The 11,271-nt window shown below is 36.6% G+C and overlaps 1 pseudogene across 1 annotated transcript; it reads left to right on the plus strand.

The window, feature by feature from the left end:
* Positions 1-3,211: 3,211 nt before the first annotated feature.
* Positions 3,212-6,971, plus strand: LOC144640805 (putative agmatine deiminase; annotated as a pseudogene). The gene is made up of 2 exons (XR_013568442.1): positions 3,212-3,319; positions 5,753-6,971. The product of XR_013568442.1 is annotated as a putative agmatine deiminase (transcript).
* The last annotated feature ends 4,300 nt before the right edge of the window (positions 6,972-11,271 follow it).

Consider the following 11,271-nt stretch of genomic DNA (forward strand, 5'->3'; position numbering starts at 1 on the left):
TAACAATTTGTTCCCGAGGCGCCGAAATGACTTCAGCAAAACCAAGAACGTTTCAGCAAAGCTAAAAGTCGATGAAGGCGCGGCGAAATGTGTCCATTTTCTAAATTACAATTCTGACTTCTTATAATTATTTTCAAATTTTAATTTTTCTAAAATCCTAAAGTTAAGATGTATAGATAATTTCCATTCATTTCTTTGTTTTATTCAACCACCTTTTGTTTCTTTCCTTGACCGACGCCACGTTTGGCCTGTTTACACTAACCCTGTTTGGAGGTCAGCTTTGGTCAGGTCCTCCTTCTCGAAATATTAAAAAACGAAAGCTGTAGCAAATGAAAAACAGTTTTACCTTCACCTTCAAAATAATGTTCACTTCAAGTACAAACGCTCGATTGTCTACCTACAACCATCGTCAGAAGTGTTGGCACGATTACCAAATTAATTCCTTCTCTCCTCCCTCCCCTTCTCAATGTTGAGCTCCCGAACATATTGCACAGACAATCCTTAGCCACAATGGGTTCAACATTGAAAGGGGGAGGGGGGCTCTTAAAATGTTTGTATGCACCATTGAGAAAGTTTAAGCGTCAAGTATACGCATATTTTATCTTCTTAGCGTAAGCGTTCCAACTACTTCTGACTAGGGTTGTAGCTCATGACTTGAGTGCTGGGTAAAAAAATAAACAAATGAAACAAACTTCAGTAAAAACTAAGTGTTTACAAACACTTAGGTGTGTAAAACACTCGGCGGTGAATGTATGGCTTAAAGTCCTTTTTCCTTTCATTGACATCTACTTGTTAGCGACAAATTACTTTGATGCTCAATGTTAATTAACTGTTTAAAAGTTAAAAGTTGATTTATCTTTCTGCAACTGCGTTCAGCCGAAGGAAGGTTCGACGGGACTGTCTGGACGGGGTTTGGCTTTCATTGAAATCACTTGGCCACGGAGAAAAAATAATCATTAGAGTATTCCGAATGATTACAACATGATAGTAAGAATGTTAAGTACGGTAAAAGTGTTAAAAATGTTTATAAAAGTATTACCGAGAATGTCAACAATGCAAAATCACTTAGTCAAGGGAAAAATAAAGTACACAGCAGTTTCGGCACTAGGATATTAAAAGGTATTGCTAAACAAACAACTTTACACTGACTTTTAATAACTCTTTCAGTTAATTAATTAACTCAGTTTGACAGCTGAAATTTAACAGTTGGGGATTTAGTGGTTACGGATCATCCTTTTCTTAACATTTCATTAAGATCCGTTCCAATCCCGAGTCACCGAACATGTTATCAGCCAAATTTAAAACGTTTCAGCAAAGCTAAAAGTCGCTGAACACATTTTAGAATGTGTCCTTTTTTTAATTACAATTCTGACTTCTTATTTATGTTTTCCAATGTACTTTTCAAGCATCTGCATAAACAAAACTTTAAACTGACTATAATTTTTTTTTAAACCCTGAAGTTTTGATATATAGATAGTGTTCATAAGTATCTCCCTTTTCTTTGATTCGACAGCCTTTTGTTTCTTTCCCTTAACATGTGCCGCTTTTGGTCTGTTTACACTGACCCTGTTAAGAGGTCAGCTTCGGTCAGGTCCCCCTTTTCGAAAATATTTAATAAAGAAAGATGTACAACAAGAAATAACAAAAGAAACAAAGAAAAATTAAAATTTCAGAGTAATGTTCACTTCGTGTCGTACAAGTACAATGAGTTCTGAAGCTTTGAGAAAATGGGTGAAAAATATAAACAGATGACGACTGAATTTTGTTAAACACTTGGCAGTCAATGAATAGCTGAAAGTCCTCTTTCTCCCTAAAAATCACTTTTAAGGACGGCGAAAAAATAATTATGATTATAACATGATAGGTAAGAACGATAAAAATGTTTAAAATATTTTGAAATAAGTGTAATATAACCGAATATTTCAACACTGCAAAAACCTCAATGAAAAAAATGTACACATCAATAGGCAATTCTCTTGGAAATTAAAGGGAACTGCTTAACAAACAACTCATTTACAGTGACTTTTAAATCTTCAAGTAAATGAATGGTCTCAAGTTGAAGGATGAAATTAAACAGTTTGGAACTAAGTGGCTACGGACAATCCTTTTGTCTACATTACATTAAGCGCCTAACTTGTCATCAGCTAACCAAAAACGTTTCGGCAAAGCTAAAAGTCGCTGAACACATTTTAAAATTTGTCCATCATTTTTATTAACAATTCTGACTCAGTTCTTTAAATGTTTTCCAATGTATTCTTAAGCACCTGCTTAAACAAAACTTCAAACTTTAATTTTGCTAAAACCCTGAAGTTTTGAAAACACTGAAATTTCGATGTGCGTATAGATCATTTTCATAAGTATCTCCTTTTTTTCTGATACAAAGAATCTTTTGTTTTCTTTCCCCGGTCCTTCACTCATGTCACTTTTGGATCCCAATGACCCAGCTTGGGGGTCAGCTTTGGTCAGGTCCCCTTTTCAAAATATTAAAGTGAAATAGAAAGCTACAACAACAAAAAGGACTAAAGAAACAAAGAAAAGTTTAACCTTCAGAGAAATGTTCACTTTGTGTCTTACAATTGCAACAATTAGTTCGAATGCTTTAAAGTAAATAGGCGAAAAAAACAAACAAATGAAACAAACTTAAGAATTGAGTGGTATTTAAAATTTACGACTGAATGTTGATAAGCACTTAGCGGTAAATGAATGAGTAAAAGTCCTCTTTCCATTCACTGATGGCGATTTGTCAACAACAAATTATTTTGATGCTCAATGTTTAACAGTAAAAATTTGATTTATTATCTTTCTGCAACTGATTCGACGGCACTGGCTGTATGGCGTTTCGCTTTCGCTAAAGGGCAGAAATCACTTTCGAACACGGAGAAAAAATAATCCTGAGCGTATACTGAATGATTATAACATGATAATAAGAATGTTTACAACAGTAAAAGTGTTTAAAATATTTTAAAAAAGTTTTACCAAGATTGTCAACAGTGCAAAATCACATAGTCAAGGGAAAAATAAATACTAGTTTCGACACAAGCAAATTAAAGGGTACAGCTAAGCAAGCAACTTAATATTTACTTTTAATAACGCTTTTACTTAATGGGCTCAGATTTAAAAAAAATAATGCCCATTTCAAACTCGTTGTCTCACTTTGATTGGTTGAAAATTGGCGATGAAACGCTACTTAAGCTCATTTCTAACCGTCAACGCCCTACCGATAGTTTTGTTGGTGGACAAGATTAACCACAAGCACGATGAGTCTCCTTCTGCTTTTTAGTTTGATCCTCCTAACACAAGGACAGGCATCGCATTTGAGGTGAGATTTGAGATGTGCTGAAACTATTACATGTTCACGCAACTTATTACATGACATTTTCGCGACACACGTTTATTACGCGCTTTTAGAAGTCGAGTATTTCGCGACACAAACTTCGCGATTTTGCGAAAATGTCGTATAAATAAAAATTACTTTTAACGTCTTGTGCACCTAAAAGATGAAACACGTAAAGATCGGATGCCGTTGACTGACAAAGGAGAATGTTCTTGTCGTGCTAATTACAGTACATCGGTGAGACCATGAGAAATTTGAAAGTGCGTACTGTTGAACATTTTTTAAAAACCCTTCTAATGGCTCTGAAGGCGCCCGTTATCTACGTAAAAATCCATCTGATTCTTTCAACTGGCGAATTCTTTGTACGGCACAGTCTTTTCACAAGCGCATGATCGTTTAAGACTTAACCGGATCCAACAGTGTCATTAGTCTGAACAAATAGGCTCAAGATTATAACAGAAAGGCCCATGTTTATGGTCGCTGATAATTTTTAACCGTTTTTTTGCAATTGCAATCTCTTTGAGTATTTGCAATTTGTCATGTACCCGCAAAAGAAAGCTCTGGAAACATAATTCATTTGGTGACCGTTTGTGCAGAAAATGTGCTATTTCGCTAGTATAATAGTAATCTTTCTAACATATATATATATTTTAAAGGTTTTCCTCCTTTTTATTTTTTAATGTCTTAAAGTGATGGGAGGATGCCTCTCTTTGCAAAACCCACCTTCGTAGATGTAGAAGTAGAGTTTAGAGCCTGTCAGTGCGATCATGCAAAGAAGCTGTACCCTGATGATGACTTAGCTTAAGTCGAAAACATCCAGGTTTTTTTCTTGTTGAAGTTTTTAGCGATTTCCAAACCTTGTTCAACATTTTTTTCAAAATCGCTTTATTTTCTCGATTTTACCGATGTTACACACACGTTTGGCCATTTCCTTGACAACCTGAGATCATCCGTTCTATAAGATTCTTTATTTCGAGAGGCGCTAATCTCTTCGTAGCTGTAAAGGACGCACATTTCCAGCGGTCACCATTTACAGAAAGAGGTTTAGAGATGCCAGTAGACGCAATGACGAGAATAGATACATCCACCGAGAACGTCAATGTCTTACTGAGAATAACAGGTAGCAAGTAAATGGAAGAGTTGCTTGAAGTGGACTTGCAAAGAAGCAGTGATGACGAGGACCACAAAAGCCTCAGATATTAAAATTTTTATTTCTAAACGTTTTTTCGGTACAAAATTTCGCGATTTTTTTTTTAATCGCGAATTTCGAGAAATTTTAAGTGTCGCGAAAATTTCATGTAATATTAAAGGTTATCTGAAATCTTGTCGTCCGCCTCACAACACTCAACATTGCACTAAACAAAGTAAACTGTATGCGTTAACATGTTTGTTCTTTTCACTGGCTTTGTAAATATGTCAAAACACATATTTTCAATTTAAGTTTATTTTAGTTCATTGCATGCAGTGTGTTGACTCGAGTTTTTCAAAACATCACTCCACCGTCGATCATTCGCCCAAGCCGATCAAGAAAATGGCGATAAATAAATCTTATGCCCACACAAATTTGGCCGATCTTAACTTTTTATAGGAAAAAGGATTTAAACATTTTCAGTTTCAAATCTTGTGCCTTTGTCAAGCAGATGAAACTAAATGGTTTACAGATCTTCACGGAAAAATAATTTCATACGGAGCCGAGACAACGCCTTGCTCCTAGGGCTTTCCACAAGTTGCTCGAGATTTCCCAAAAAGTTGCCCGTAATTTCTCAAAAAGTTGCTCAAAAGTTGCTCCAAAAATCCAAAAAAGTTGCTTCTGATAATAAAAGTTGCTCGAAAGTTGCTCCAAAAAATCCAAAACGCTGCTTCTAATCAAGATAATTTCTTTAAATGTATGCTAATTTCCCTTTGATGGTTAGATTTCTAAACAAAACAAAGATTTCTAAGCAGTTTTATGCAATTTTACAGCAAAATAAATATCTAAATAACATATATCGAGGGGAAAATTTGTAAAATGATGACGTCATGTTTGCTGAGGAGTTTTTGTAATGTTTAAATGCAGAATGAGCCGAAAGTTGAAACGTCTTCAGACGTTTCTCGAAAATCTTCGTCAAACTTCGTAAATCTTCGGAATCGTTCGTTGGCCTTTGTAAAACACTCGGATAATCTTCGGAGATCTTCGGTCTGAAAATTGCCCAAAATGCAAAAAGTTGCTCGAGAGGAAAAAAGTTGCTCGAAGGGGAAAAAGTTGCTCGAAACATGAAAAGTTGCCAAAAAGTTGCCGAGCAACTTGTGGAAAGCCCTACTTGCTCCTTCCCCACATTTTTCTCAGAAGATGCCATTAAATCAATGCCAATTCTTGCTATTCTTGCATGTTCAGCTAAAAAGCTTGTGCTAACAATGTGAATGTGTTTTCTCTTCTAGCATGGAAAGCAAGAAACAAGTGATTGTTGTGTCACTTCCTGGTGAAAGCAATGTTCAGTATCTTGACCACATACAAAACCTTGCTGACTTCGCCATTGAAATGGACGCCAAGACCGAAGGTAGAGATCACTTGTTCATCATCCACGATCGATCAGGACGAAAGTATCTTCAGCACCACACCTTTACAAACGCTCATCTTATTGAAGTAGATGAGCCTGGGCTAGATATGTGGATGAGAGATTTTCCCCCAGCTATGCCAAACCAACAAATCAAGTTCACATACAGACCACAGTACATCAGTGCTTCCCAAGCCAAACTTGATGAGGGAAGTTTCTGGGATTTTGCAAGATTGGTGGGGCTTCCACATTTACAGCACAGCGATCTTGTTCTTGAAGGAGGCAACATTGTGGAAAACGGAGTCGATGCCGCCATCACCACCGAGAGGATATACGATGACAATCCAGGTATGGCTAAACAAGCGATCATCAATGAACTGGAAGCTACTATCAATAGAAAAGTGGCAGTTGTAGAAGATCCACAAGATACAACCGGACACGCTGATGGTATCTTGTCATTTGTTGAAGAAGATGTTCTCCTGATTTCATTGTTTGATGATGCAGATGGTCCAGGTTATTACGAATCCATGAAAAACTCTGTTCTCAAAGTCTTCCCTGGTCTTACAATAACTCCCTTGCCGTGCTACATAAAGAAAAGCGTGTCGGATGGATTTGGCTCTGCTGAGGGATCCTATGCGAACTCCTTGGTGACAAACAACGCTGTTTATGTCCCTTTCTTTTCCAACCAGACAGCCAACGAAAGAGCGTTTGCTGTCTTCCAGAGTAGTACTCAACAAAGACGTGGTCGCCGTGGAAGCTGCTGGTAAAGTGCCTGGTCTCGGGGGCAGTGTACGTTGCATGTCATGGCAGATCGACCAGGACCATCCTGTCGCCAATGCTTTGTTTGCATATGTCAGCAACAAGAAAAAATGATCCGTGGTCTGATATAAGCAGACGTAAATTGCACTAGAGGGGTCTAAAGGGGTAAAATGGGAAGTGGGATTTAATCGCTGGGAAAATAGGATTTGGGTTACTGGGACTGGCACTGGGATTTGAGGAAAAAATAGGCTGGGAAATGGGATTTATAACCCCATTTCCGGACCTCTTTGTAAACTTAAAAATTGTAAGTTTGGCAAGTATGAGGAATAAAACAATTGTATGTTTGATGTCTCATGTGGTTTTCTTTACAGCAGACATACGCCGGATGATGTCTGTTCTGAAAGGTAATATAAACGTCTTAATATTTTCGATATAAGATATGTAATTATGAATCTTTTTATGCGATCCCGCGTACAGCTACATTCAGGTTTCTTTGAACTGGGAATTATAAGATTTATTTTTTCGTGCTTATATGTGTGTGGGAAAGATGCATGCAAGCATTCTTTCTCTTGTTTTATGAAACTTGATAATTCCTTTGTATTTCGAAAAGCAGTAATTTTATAGCGTTTGCATGGTTGAAGATTGAAGGTTATAATTAAACAGAGGCGATTGTGGATACTAAACGAAGTTCGGGTCACGAATCTTTAGTCTTTAGGTCGTGGGTATGCCCATAGACTTCCAACAATCTATATAAACGTATAAAGCTAGGTGTTGTTGTTGTAAATTGGTTGAAATTTCTTAAGAGTTCTAACATTTTTTTTTTGTTTTAGAAATCAAAGAAACAGTTTTTTGAGTAAACATTTTGTTCACATCCCTGCCACACGCAAACACATCAAATCACGCGCACGCCCTCGTATTTTTATCCAGTCATGAATATCTTGTAAAGTTGTCAATGTCAGTCGTTGCACTTCGTGTATACTCTTTATATAAATGCATAATGATGAACCTAAGGTGTCCCCCACGACCTTAATAACTCTTCTAGTTCAGAATTTATGGTCTTAGTTTGAAAGATAAAATTTAACAGTTTAGAATTTAGTGGTTACGGATCATCCTTTTGTCAACATAACATTACATCCTTTCCCAAATCGCCGAGCATGACATCAGCCAAACCAAAAACGTTTCAGCACGTTTCGCTGAACACATATTAAAATGTGTCCACTTTTTATGTACAATTCTGACTTCTAATAAATGTTTTCCAATGTACTTTAATTGACGGCGATTTTCATTGACGGCGATTTGTCAACAACAAATTATTTTGATGCTCCATGTTAATTAACTGTTTAAAAGTTAAAAGCTGTTTTAGTATCTTTTTAAAACTGCGTCCAGCCGAAGGAAGTTTCGATGGGACTGGCTGGACGGTGTTTCGCTTTCACTGATTCAGAAATCGCTTTTGAGCACGACGAAAAAAAAATCATCAGTTTATATCGAATGATTATAACATAATAATAAGAATGTTAAGAACGGTAAACGTGTTTACAATATTTATAAAAAAAAACGAGAATGTCAACAGCGCAAAATCACATAGTCATGAGGGAAAAATAAAGTACACACTAGTTTCGGCACTAGGAAATTAAAGGGACGCTGTCACGGGAATTCTAATGCTTTTCGGTAAAAAGTACTAAAATTAGCGAGTAGGTCTTCTCGCACATGAAATGCACCTAGTACATCAAGATGGAGAGATAAAGTAAATTGTTGTTGAAGGAAAAAGGGAGCCATAATAATTTTTAGGTGTTTTTCCAGTCTAGAAGGACAAAACTTGAAAAAAATCAGCCTGACTTTTTCACATTGAGATCTTAAATTCCTGATGGCATCACAATAATATGACTTGTTTATCGCCTCAGAACATTTGCATGGTGGTTTTTAACAAATTTGGACCACTATTCGTAGTTTACATATGTCTTTAGGCTCTTGAGTTATTGAAGGGAAACTGGTGACAGTATCCCTTTAAAGACTACAGCTAAACAAACAACTTTACGCTGACTTTTAATAACTCTTCTAGTTAATGGGCTCAGGTTTGAACCAATCACAGCCCATTTCAAACTCGTTGTCTCACTTTGATTGGTTAAAAGGTGGTAATAAAATGCTACTTAAAACTGACTTCTAGCCGAGAAGACTGCGGATAGTTTCGTTGGTACAAACGTTTAGCCTCGAGCACCATGAATCTCCTTCTGCTTTAATTTCCAGTTTGATTTTTGTATCACAAGGACTGGCATCCGATATATTCCTCAGAGAAGAAGTGTTTAAAGAAGTAATTAAAGTTAGTTGAAATATAAAGGCAAAAGAAAGACAGCATATTTAGACAGCATGTCTATCAAGTAAGAAGCAGGTGGCTCAGTAGCATTAAGTAACTTCTTTTTTGGTGCCAAGGCCTTGGAAAATGGCGGTCAGCTCTTCGACTTGTTGGCCGCGCGACTTTTAACGATTCTTCCATTGCCAAAAACCTGTCTTGGATCTCTTTCGGCTCCATGCAATGTCAAGGTACAGAAATTGTGAAGATTTCTACTGAGCAGGGACCAAAAGTCACAAATTTTCTCGCGTTGCACGAGAACCTGTCAACGGACAAATACAGTAAGAGGTTCTTATACAAAGGGTGTCTAACTGGCAAATTTTAGCCTAACAGGTTCTTAAAAATTACGGGCTTTTACTGTATGTTTCTGTTGGATAAGAAACCAGTAGAGAAAGTCTTTATCAGAAACATCTTCTAACGCCACCATTTTCATTTGTTTAATATTTCCTCCTATTAAAACAAAGATTGTCAGTTTCAATGTTTTTGGCCGAAAAGGAAAAACGAATTTAAAATTCGTGTTCCAAATTCCATACGAAGATGAAAAACGAAAATTGTCAGTGTAAAGTTGTTTGTTTAGCTGTACCCTTTAATTTAATTTCCCAGCGCCGAATTCGATTTTCGTTTTCCTCCAGGCGATAAAGGCAAAGTCTTTATCAAGAAAATCTTCTCACGCCATCATTTTTGTTTGTTTAATATTCCCGACTGTTAAAACAAAGATTGTCAGTTTCAATGCTTTTAGCCGAAATGGAAAAACAGTAGTTTGATTCCATTTAAAATCGTGTGTAAAACAGTGGTAGGGATTGCTTTGGTCGATTGCGAGAAATCATAATTTGATGACCGTGCGTTCCAGAGCTCTTGTTGCCATTTTTGTTTATAATTTGGTCTAAGTCTACAAAAGTGATAATAAATTAAAAACCGCTCTATGAATTTGTTTTAAAATTTGACAAACACGAGGCTTGTCATCTATTGATATGGCTTGCAAGTTTCAAGCTCATTGAAAATATTTAAGGCAATAAAATTGGGCCTCTCATGTACTGATTTTTTCTCGCAGATTTCGTGTTTACAAGGAGTGTCTTCATTATTCACGGGTATTGTTCAGTGATTGTTTTCAAGTGTCATATCTACGTGCACCACTCCAGCAAAAAAAAAATAATTTGCATTAAACAGGACGCTCGATTGTTTTCCGAAAATTTTTTCGAAGCATGCTAATCTGCGTTGGGGTGAGAATAGCAATGACAATATATGCAGAATAATAGCTTTCGTTTTCTGGAGAGAGGCCATTGACATCCGAATAGCCCGACAAATGCTGTTACAATTTTTTAAGCAATATAGCATGTTTCGGAAAATTGTTCGGAAAGCGGTCGAGCGTCCTATTAAATGCAAATTAATTTTTTGCTGAAGTCGTGCACGCGGATATGAAACTTGAAAACAATACCCGTGAATAATGAGGACACTCGCTTGTAAACACGAAATCTTCGAGAAAAAATCAGTACATTGGAGGCCCAATTTTACTGCCTTAGATGTTTTCAATGAGCTTGAAACTTGTAAGCTATATCAATTGATGACAAACCGCGTGTTTGTCAATTTTTAAAAAAAAATTCATCGAGCGGTTTTTAATTTATTATCACTTTTGTAGACTTAGACCAAATTATAAACAAAAATGGCAACAAGAGCTCTGGAACGCACGGTCATCAAATTATGATTTCTCGCAATCGACCAAAGCAATCCCCACCACTGTTTTACACACGATTTTAAATGGAATCAAACTACTATAAGATGAAATTGCAATTCACAGGCGCGTCGTTTTCTTTAGATATTACCCCATTTTCTCGTAAGTATGTTTTTGACTGTATTTAAAGCCCCGAAAACTTCATCCCATAATATTTCGAAAACGCTCTCGTAGAATTTGTTCAAACTTTGCCAACATCAAGGCAGCTTTGAGTGGTACAAGCTTCTTTGAGAGATTTTTGAAAAACATCTCCTGGTGCCAAGGAATACGAGCGAAAGTAAAAAACGTAATGACGTCATTTCGTCGCTATGGCAACTCCGATGTCATTATAATACTGGTCATGAAAAAATTTCACTTTTATCTAATGCAGCTGTGGTGATCGTTTTTCGATAGCATTGTTAATGGCGACGTAGTTAATTCTCAAACTTGAGCGGTGTTACCCCTTGAAAATCCAGTTGAGCCACCTTAATAGGAGGAAATATTAAACAAATGAGAATGGTGGCGTTAGAAGATGTTCCTGATAAAGACTTTCTCTACTCAGGCTGGTTTCTTAAAATTTTGTTTTCCA

The sequence above is a fragment of the Oculina patagonica genome, unplaced genomic scaffold (assembly GCF_052425735.1).
Source record: "Oculina patagonica isolate OP01 unplaced genomic scaffold, crgOcupat unplaced495, whole genome shotgun sequence".
Classification (NCBI taxonomy): Eukaryota; Metazoa; Cnidaria; class Anthozoa; order Scleractinia; family Oculinidae; genus Oculina; species Oculina patagonica.